This window comes from Schistocerca piceifrons, chromosome 8 (assembly GCF_021461385.2).
Source record: "Schistocerca piceifrons isolate TAMUIC-IGC-003096 chromosome 8, iqSchPice1.1, whole genome shotgun sequence".
Classification (NCBI taxonomy): Eukaryota; Metazoa; Arthropoda; class Insecta; order Orthoptera; family Acrididae; genus Schistocerca; species Schistocerca piceifrons.
Genome location: NC_060145.1, coordinates 246102914 through 246114012, shown reverse-complemented (window position 1 = coordinate 246114012; position 11099 = coordinate 246102914). Strand labels below are relative to the sequence as shown.

Here is an 11099-nt window from a genome sequence, read left to right as displayed (position 1 = left end):
TATATACGGAAATAGTATATACTATATATACGAAGACAGTAACTTGTTCTCGAAAGAACAGTTACTGTTGATGACCGTGCAGCTTTTCCCTGGAATAAATGATGACTAACTGAAAACCTCAGCTGCCGACAGGTGTTGTTGTTACACCTCGATGTGGACAGCCGAAAATGTGTGCCCCGACCGGGAAGCGTGCACGGGATAAGTCCCTGCAGTCGCGCTGTTCATCTGTGTCCTCGGTGGCTCAGATGGATAGAGCGTCTGCTATATAAGCAGGAGATCCCGGGTTCGAGTCCCGGTCGGGGTACACATTTTCAGCTGTCCACATCGAGGTATAACAACAACACCTGTCGGCAGCTGAGGTTTTCAGTTAGTCATTATTAATAGTATATACGTCCCAATCTCCTTCTTTCCCATTTCTTTGTCCACGTTTTCCTCCCGTTTGTCCATTCCCCCCTCCTTCTTCTCCTCACTCTTCATAAATCTCTTGCTGTTCCTCGCTCCCGCTGTCCATCTTCTCCACCTTCCCCCTCCTCTCAGGCTCTCCCGATCACATCTTGGGCCATCACTGTGTCAGCCATCTCTCTGTCCATTTCCTTCTTCCCCTCTCTCCGTTCATTTTCTCCCCTTTCCTTTCTCTCTGTCCATTTTCTCACGTCACCCTCTCCTCTCCCTTCTTTTCTGACCTTGAGCTTTGTTTACTGCTATAGCAAACGATATCTCATTGGGAATAGAAGTCATTTAGAAAGAACAGGTAAACGGTTTGGGATCTTTAATATAGGGGGTAGAGGAGAGACCTCTGCAGCTCCTGGATCTGTGGGGATAGTAGCTTGAACGACAGTATTTCCCATGGTTTTAATCTGTGAACAGGTAGTGCTGCAATGTTTCGGATTATTGAGATTCCATTGTAGTAGTCTAATTATAAGCCAATAAAACATAAATACAACACCTCTGTTTTCTCTATAAATTGACTGGAACAAATGAAACAAAATAGTACATTATTGTGTATACAATTTCTATTCGAAATTATATATCAGAAGAAATATTTGTATGGAGCTAACAGTTTGTCTAAAGGTTTAAACGCTCCGGTATTTAAGTTAAAACTGGCTGCGAGAAAGGAAATGATACCGCACATTTTAACAGCACAACATTTTCTTTATCGCAGGTGGTTTAAACAGTAGATCTGTACATTTTTAAAAAAAATTTCGAGATTTTTGCTAACAACGTGCATTCTTTATATATTAAATATGTATTTACATGTCACATATATATTAAAAATTGTACAGCCATTGCTGTCTGAGTGTTCATTAGAGCATCACGTAAAAGTCTTAAATAAATTGGTAAAGACCTTTTCGAGATTTTTTCTAGAAACCTTTCCCCCTTCACATATTACATACATATTTATGTAGCATAAACGTTTGAGGAAATATATACCATATTTAAGAAAATATGTACCCGATGTCCGCCTAAGCGTATATTAAAATGTAGTGCAAGAATTTGGAATATGTCAGCCAATAACTTGCTAAAAATCTTTACCCTTTTCTCATTATGTTTATAATTATGTTGCATATGTATTTAAAAATGGTTTCAAGTATCGTATAAAATTTTAGGTACATAGGTCAAATACTTTAGATTTTTTTGGTAACAACATTTTCCCTTAATGCACTATGCGTACATTCATATACACCACGTATATTAAATACATAGCTTACATCCATCCTAACGTATATTAGAGTATCATGTAAACATTTGAATCAAATAGGCCGCGAACTCTCCAAGAATTTTGCTGAAAACATTTCCCTTTTATATAGTATACATGTATTTATATACCAGTTATATTTAAAATATGTGTATTGTACGTCTGTCCGAGTGTTTATTAGGGTATCATGTAAGATTTGAAGTGTACCGGTCAAGGACTGTTCGAGAATTTTGGTAACAACGTTAAACAACGACTTAATGCTTTATGGTGGTATAGGTATAGGTCTTTACATATCAAATATACATTTAAAAACGGACTAGTCTACGTTGATCCAACTGCTTATTACATTCTTACGCCAAAATTCGATGTATATCAATCAGGAACCTATCGAGATTTTTCCTAACCACGTTTCTCCTTTATGTAGTATTTATTTATGTACCATATATATCGCAAATATGTATGAGGTCTGTCTGAACGTTTATTAAAGTATCGTGTGAAAATTTCAGTTACATCGGTCTAACTTCTGGAGAATTTTGCTATATACATTAAAAAGCAGCATATGGCTGTAAGTATGTTTATTGTCGCATACATTTTTAATTTATTTCGTCAAGAACCTTTCTAGATTTTTGTTAACAATCCTTCCCATTTATACATTGTGTATATGCATGTAAACTGTATGTACTTCAAAACATGTGCAGCCTATGTCGATCCGAATATTCATAAGAGCATAATGAAACCGTATTTAACCATATATAAACCGTGTATACCTAAACAATTGTAGCGTATGTTGTTCGGTGCGTTTATAAAAGCATACTGCAAAAATTTCAAGTAAGTCGGTAAGGATAATTTCGAGATTCTTGCTAACAATGTTAAACTAAGGCCTGTCTTCACATAGAAGCCTAGATTATCGTATATATTAGAAATATATGTACAGTACGCCTCTCCGAACTTTTATTAGTGTATCGTGTAAGAATGGTCCGGAAATTTTCGACAATTTTGGTAAAGACGTTAAACTACAGGTTGGGCTTGTATAGCAGTATATAAATATGTATTGAGCACTCTGACGGTGGCCTTTGCATGTTGCAGGATCGAGAGCGTTGTGTACGGCGAAGGCGACACCGTCAGTTCCCAGCAACCATCCTTGTAATCTGCTGGACTGTCGCTGTTAGCAGTACAAATCCGCCAACAGCCCTACCATCCGTCCAGACTGTGACACATGTTTTTCCTAGTGTTCACCGTGGTATCTATTTCCGTTCGCCCTAACCCGCTACCTTGAAATGCTTCAGTGTGCTGTATTCCACATGGGACCACATTAATGGGTGGCCGCAACCAGACGTATGGGCCCCCATCCCGATTATAATACTAAAATCAAATAAGGAGGAAGCGACAGATAACATTCCATTGAAATTTCTAAAATCATTGTGGAGTGGGGGAGAAGTGGATACTAAATGCTTACTCACCTTTGGGTGTGGGATGTATTAGACTCGCGGTATATCTTCAGACTTCCGGGAACAATATCATCCACACAATTCCCAAGATTGCAAGACCCGGCAATTGCGAGAATTATAGCACAATCTACTTCACAGCTGATGCATTCAAGTTGCTAACAAGAACAATACACAAAAGAATGGAAATCAAAATTGGGGATGTGTCAGATACCGATCCTTTTGGTTTTCGAAGAAATCCAGGCACCAAAGACACAGTATTAGTATAACAGTTGAACCATGGACCTTACGGTTGGTGGGGAGACTTGCGTGCCTTAGCGATACAGATGGCCGTACCGTAGGTGCAGCCACAACGGAGGGGTATCTGTTGAGAGGCCAGACAAACGTGTGGTTCCTGAAGAGGGGCAGGAGCCTTTTTAGTAGTGGCAGGGGCAACGGTCTGGATGATTGACTGATCCGGCCTTGTAGCACTAACCAAAACAGCCTTGCTGTGCTGGTACTGCGAACGGCTGAAAGTAAGGGGAAACTGCGGCCGTAATTTTTCCAGAGGGCATGCAGCTTTACTGTATGGTTAAATGATGATGGCGTCCTCTTGGGTAAGATATTCCGGAGGTGAAATAGTCCCCCATTCGGATCTCCGGGCGGGGACTACTCAAGAGGACGTCGTTATCAGGAGAAAGAACACTGGCATTCTACGGATCGGAGGGCGGAATGTCAGATCCCTTAATCGGGCAGGTAGGTTAGAAAATTTAAAAAGGGAAATGGATAGGTTAAAGTTACATATAGTGGGAATTAGTGAAGTTCGGTGGCAGGAGGAACAAGGCTTTTGGTCAGGTGAATACAGGTTTATAAATACAAAATCAAATAGGGGTGATGCAGGAGTAGGTTTAATAATGAATAAAAAAATAGGAGTGCGGGTAAGCTACTACAAACAGCATAGTGAACGCATTATTGTGGCCAAAATAGACACGAAGCACACACCTACTACAGTAGTACAAGTTTATATGCTAACTAGCTCTGCAGGTGATGAAGAAATTGATGAAATGTATGATGAGATAAAAGAAAATATTCGGTAGTGAAGGGAGACGAAAATTTAATAGTCGTGGGTGACTGGAATTCGAGAGTACAAAAGGGAGAGAAGCAAACATAGTAGGTGAATATGGATTGGGGGTAAGAAATGAAAGCGGAAGCCGTCTGGTAGAATTTTGCACAGAACATAACTTAATCACAGCTAACACTTGGTTGAAGAATCATAAAAGAAGGTTGTATACATGGAAGAATCCTGGAGGTACTAGAAGGTATCAGATAGATTATATAATGGTAAGACAGAGATTTAGGAACCAGGTTTTAAGTTGTAAGACATTTCCAGGGGCAGTTGTGGACTCTGACCACAATCTATTGTTTATGTACTGTAGATTAAATCTGAAGAAACTGCAAATGGTGGAAATTTAACGAGATGGGACCTCGATAAACTGACTAAACCAGAGGTTTTATCGAGTTTCAGGGAGAGCATAAGGGAACAATTGACAGGAATGGGGGAAAGAAATACAGTAGAAGAAGAATGGGTAGCTCTGAGGGATAAAGTAGTGAAGACAGAAGACGATCAAGTACGTAAAAAGATGAGGGCTAGTAGAAATCCTTGGGTAACAGAAGAAATATTGAATTTAATTGATGAAAGGGGAAAAATGCAGTAAATGAAGCAGGTAAAAAGTATAACAAACGTCTCAAAAATGAGATCTACAGGAAGTGCAAAATGACTAAGCAGTGACGGCTAGAGGACAAATGTAAGGAGGTACAGGCTTATCTCACTAGGGGTAAGATAGATACCGGTACAGGAATATTAAAGAGACGTTTGGAAAAAAGAGAACCAGTTCCAAGAATGAGATTTTCACTCTGCAGCGGAGTGTGCGCTGATATGAAACTTCCTGGGAGATTAAATCTGTGTGCCCGACCGAGACTCGAACTCGGGACCTTTGCCTTTCGCGGGCAAATGCTCTACCATCTGAGCTACCGAAGCACGACTCACGCCCGGTACTCACAGCTTTACTTCTGCCAGTATCTCGTCTCCAGCCTTCCAAACTTTACAGAAGCTCTTCTGCGAACCTTGCAGAACTAGCACTCCTGAAAGAAAGGATACTGCGGAGACATGGCTTAGTTTTAATCTGCCAGGAAGTTTCATATCAGCGCACACTCCGCTGCAGAGTGACAATCTCATTCTGGAAACATCCCCCAGGCTGTGGCTAAGCCATGTCTCCGCAGTATCCTTTCCTTCAGGAGTGCTAGTTCTGCAAGGTTCGCAGGAGAGCTTCTGTAAAGTTTGGAAGGTAGGAGACGAGATACTGGCAGAAGTAAAGGTGTGAGTACCGGCCGTGAGTCGTGCTTCGGTAGCTCAGATGGTAGAGCACTTGCCCGCGAAAGGCAAAGGTCCCGAGTTCGAGTCTCGGTCGGGCACACAGTTTTAATCTGCCAGGAAGTTTCAGAACCAGTTGTATGAATATCAAGAGCTGAGATGGAAACCCAGTTTTGAGCAAAGAAGGGAAAGTAGAAAGGTGGAAGGAGTATATAGAGGTTCTATACAAGGGCGATGTACTTGAGGCCAATATTACGGAAATGAAAGAGGATGTAGATGAAGATGAAATGGGACATACGATACTGCGTGAAGAGTTTAACAGAGCACTGAAAGACCTGAGTCGAAACAAGGCCCCGGGAGTAGACAACACTCCATTAGAACTACTGACTGCCTTGGGAGAGCCGGTCGTGACAAAACCCTACCATCTAGTGAGCAAGATGTATGAGACAGGCGAAATACCCTCAGACTTCAAGAAGAATATAATAATTCCAATCCCAAAGAAAGCAGGTGTTGACAGATGTGAAAATTACCGACCTACCAGTTTAATAAGTCACAGCTGCAAAATACTAACGTGAATTCTTTACAGACGAATGGAAAAACTGGTAGATGCCGACCTCGGGTAAGATCAGTTTGGATTCCGTAGAAATGTTGGAACACGTGAGGCAATACTGACCTTACGACTTATCTTAGAAGAAAGATTAAGGAAAGGCAAACCTACGTTTCTAGCATTTGTAGACTTAGAGAACGCTTTTGACAATGTTGACTTGAATATTCTCTTTGAAATTCTAAATGTGGCAGGGGTAAAATACAGGGAGCGAAAGGCTATTTACAATTTGTACAGAAAACAGATGGCAGTTATAAGAGTCGAGGGGCATAATAGGGAAGCAGTGGTTGGGAAGGGAGTGAGACAGGGATGTAGCCTCTCCCTGATGTTATGCAATCTGTATATTGAGCTGGCAGTAAAGGAAACAAAAGATAAATTCGGAGTAGGTATTAAAATCCATGGAGAAGAAATATGAACTAGGAGGTTTGCCAATGACATTGTAATTCTGTCAGAGACAGCAAAGGACTTGGAAGAGCAGTTGAATGGAATGGACAATGTCTTGAAAGGAGGATATAAGATGAACATCAACAAAAGCAAATCGAGGGTTATGGAATGTAGTCTTATTAAGTCGAGTGATGCTGAGGTAATTACATTAGGAAATGAGACACTTAATGTAGTAAAGGAGTTTTTCTATTTGGGGAGAAAAATAACGGATTATGGTCGAAGTAGAGAGGATATAAAGTAGACTGGCAATGGCAAGGAAAGCATTTCTGAAGAAGAGAAATTTGTTAACGTCGAGTATAGATTTGTCAGGAAGTCGTTTCTGAAAGTATTTGTATGGAGTGTAGCCATGTATGGAAGCGAAACATGGACATAAATAGTTTGGACAAGAAGAGAATAGAAGCTTTCGAAATGTGGTACTACAGAAGAATGCTGAAGATTACTTGGGTAGATCACATAACTAATGTGGAGGTATTGAATAGAATCGGCGAGTAGGGAAGTTCGTGGCACAACCTGGCAAGACGAAGGGACCGGCTGGTAGGGCATGTTCTGCGGCATCATGGAATCACAAATTTAGCATTGGAAGACAGCGTGGAGGGTAAAAATCGTAGAGGGAGACCAAGAGATGAATACACTAAGCAGATTCAAAAGGATGCAGGTTGCAGTAAGTACTGGGAGATGAAGAAGCTTGCACAGGATAGAGTAACGTGGAGAGCTGCATCAAACCAGTCTCAGGACTGAAGACTACAACAACAACAACAACAATGGAAGCAAGATTGAAGAAAAATCAAGACAGATCCATGGGATTGGCCGACCTGGAAAAAGTGTTCGACAGTGACAGCTGGGAGGGAAACTGTCGGAAAAGACAGGAAATACAGAATACGTACAAGAACCAAAAGGAAACAATAAGAGTGCTCGATCTTGGCTGTTCCTTATAAAATATAGCATCAAGTCGCTGTTGCCCATAGTCTATGTTGTCTAAATTTATCGAAAACGAAGCACTCGAATTAAAAAGATTGTAGTAAAGGGAACTAGTCTGTCGTTCCTGCTGTTCGAAGAATGATTAACGGAAATAAATGAAAGGTTTAGGAGTGAGACTAAAACTCAAGGTGTATTAATATCAATGTGAAGATTCGTTGATGATGATATTGCTATCCTCAGGTTTACGGAATCTATTAAATGGAATGGACATTCTAATAAGTATACAGTGTAGACTGAGAGTAAATAGAAGAAAGGCGAAAGCCAATGATAATAAGCAGAAATGAAGATAGCGAGAAACTAGAGATCATAATTAGTGATCACAAAGTAGAGTAAGTTAAGTGATTCTGCCACCTGGTCAGCGAAATAACCCATAACGGACGGAGGAAGGAGGATATGAGAAGCAGACTAGCACTGTCAAAAAAGACGTTTCTGGCGAAGAGAAGTCTGCCGTATCTATTATAGATTTTAATTCGAAGAAGAAATTTCTGAGAATGTTCTTCTGGAGCACAGCATTCTATGGAAGTGAAACCCGGACTGTGGGAAAACTGGAACAGAAGGGACTCGAAGCATTTGAGATGTGGTTCTTCAGAAGAATGTTGAAAATTAGGTGGACTGATAAGTTAAGGAATGTGAAGCTTCCACGTAGGATCAGAGATGAAAGGGACGTATGAAAAGAACAGGTTGTTTGGTCATCCGTTAAGACATCAGGGAATAACTTCCAAGTTACTAGACGGAGCGGTAGAGGATAAAAGCTGTAGAGGAAGACAGAGCCTGTTATACATCCAGCAAACAACTGAGCACGTAATTTGCAAGTGCTACTCGAGATGATAAGTGTGGCACAGGAGAGGAGTTCGTAGCGGGCCAAATCAAACCAGTCAGAAAATAAATGACTGAAAAAAATAAAGAAAAAAACGTAAATCAATAATAGAAAGGCTATTCACCAGAGGTGACTGCAGAACTTCTTATGAGAGCCACCATGAAAGTACGGGCGAGAGGGGGCTCCACTTATTTCTCAATACAATTTGTTTACTCTTCCTTGCATTTATGCATCACAGTCACTCAGAATAGCAATGGCATCAGCAAATGATTTATATTCTTTCAACCTGAAGTTTCAACTTTTCTTCTACGTCCGTTACGCTTCTTCGTTGTAAATTGGTGAATGCCAGTATCCCTCTACTGCACTATTTCTAATCCGAGCACAGCAAATTGCTAAAGAGCTACGTGGGCTCTCTCTCAACATAAATAGTTCATTCTGACTGCACTGAAGCAAACCAGTGGAGGGCCAGTAACGATGCTGTGTGCTTCTGGCATTTTCTGCAGTGAATTCCCGAATACTAGTTCGCTTCTAAGAACGATGGTGTTGACGACACGGTTCATGTCAACCGTGACTGATGGTTGGCGACAGGAGACCACAAAAGAGGCAGAAAATATCCCGCTTATTTCTATACGGCGACGCACAAAGGCTTGCCATTTGACTCGTTTGGCATGAGTACGTATGTACCTGTCAGAGGAAATGGACGTGAAGGCTTCACCCGCGAGGCAACAGAATATCAATTGCCGTGTATGTGTGTGTGGCTGCTGTGAACTCATACAACGCGAATCAGAACTGCGCCATTGGCTACCAGAAAGAGACGTACGCAGCCTTCACAGGAAAACCGTTAGCGCCCAAAAGACGCAGTGGACGTAAGAGGAAAAACACAGAATATTAACTATTAACCATGTAAGACAATTTTTCTGTGAACCGATTTAATATAAATATATTAAATACAAAACGAAGTGGAGATAGTTGAAATAAAGTTAATAATACACTCATATTCAGAAAAAAAAGCAGAATGCCTTGAACGACTAGAGATAGGACGCTCATGTTCACCGGACATGTAGATTGGTATGTTCTGCAGAAACGATGAGCATTTCAGTCACCTTGGTTCAGCAGGTGTCCTGTTGCCTGGTGAGCACAGGTTCCGCAATGGTCCCTTATAAATGGTTCCATGCTTGATATAATCGACGCGTATGAGGTGCGAATAGCGTCCTGTGGTGTAGCCACCACGCTGCATTTAACTGGCTCCAAACTTCTTCAGTGGTGGCTGGCGTTGGCTCACAGCACTGCACCCATGGTTTCACCATATCCCACACGTTTTCGACCAACGACGAGTTTGGTGATAAGGCGAGCCAGAGCTAAATGTTAACATCCTGTGACACCAAGAAAGAACATGTTCGTGCAGCAGCATGTGGTCGTGCATTGGCTTGCTGGACAATGGCATCTGGGGCCTGGGGCATTGTACAAAAAGGGTACGGCTACAGGTCGCAGGATGTCATTCACGCAGGTGACACAGGTCTCACTGCCCTGGACACGCACCAACTGTGACTTATGGTTGTACCCAATACCACCCCACGCTATAAGGCCGTTAGTTAGCTCTGTATGTCTTGTGCGAATGCTGTCACTGTGCTTGTTTCCATTTTACTTCACTGACTCCGTATTTCTCGAGATGTAACATTAGCTGCTCGAACAGTTCGAGTCGATCTCAAGCACAGCACAAGTTAAAAAAATCTGAAGGCCCTAGTAAACGATCAAATATGTTTGACAAAGTCGCTCTCTTCTAGTCATGGTTTTGCCAAGCCAACCCGTACACGATCAAACAATGTATGTCATTTTAACCTCAATTTGAAGCAGACGCTGGTCGCGATCGTGTGTATTTTGAAAGTAGTGAGAATGGCCACAAATACGTGCAGATAATGCAGTCCTGGCATTGTGTTTCAAGAAGAAGAAGAAGATACTACAACTCTGGTTAAGGGAATGGCTTGAAACTATATATTTACACTTTATAATCTGCCAAAGGAAATATTACTCTCAGTACCTGCTGATTACAAAAGCTTTCTACGAATGGGAAATCAAACTTTTTAACACATGTTAAGACCCTCCTAAATAAGGAAACTTGTCTGTCAAGATTGCTCGATGTAGCCACGGATGTATCAAACACGACCATACACGTACAAAGAAAGCTTGTCAGTTTAACGTTAGTTTTCAAGCAGACGCTTATCATGTATGCTGTATTTTGGCAATAGTGAGAATGGCTATAAATACAGATAAATCATTTCTAACATTGTCTCTGGCATTGTGTTTAAAGAATAAGAAAACGAGACGCTGGTCCAAGGAAAGGATTAAAATGTACAATGTACAACTGAAAGCCAGTTAATGGAAGTGTTACACTTACTTACGTAACTTTTTGCGGATAGACAGTGAAACGTGTAATAATTTGTTCTGCGTTCCTTCGCCCTCACATTGAAAAACAAGACACAAATAGCGAAAATTAGTTCTCGTCTACTCGGCTCTGTAATGAAAATTCATTAAAATACCATAACATGAGAACACATGGCTCACGTGGAAGAATGGAGCGCTTCGATTTCTTTTATTTCATTCTATTCTGCTTGTAATGTACTGTACGCGTAAAATATTGATTTTGTTCATAACCTGTTCACACGTAAGTATGGCTGCGAAAGATGTGATACCTCTACATTTTAGTAATTTTCAATGTTATTTTGTTTTTATACATTATAGTAGAATTCATAATTGTGAAATAAACT

At 40.9% G+C, this 11099-nt stretch overlaps 1 non-coding gene across 1 annotated transcript; it reads left to right on the top strand.

Moving 5' to 3' along the window:
- Positions 1–230: 230 nt before the first annotated feature.
- On the top strand, positions 231–304 carry Trnai-uau. Its single transcript has one exon. It is a non-coding gene; the product is annotated as a tRNA-Ile (tRNA).
- Positions 305–11099: the final 10795 nt, after the last annotated feature.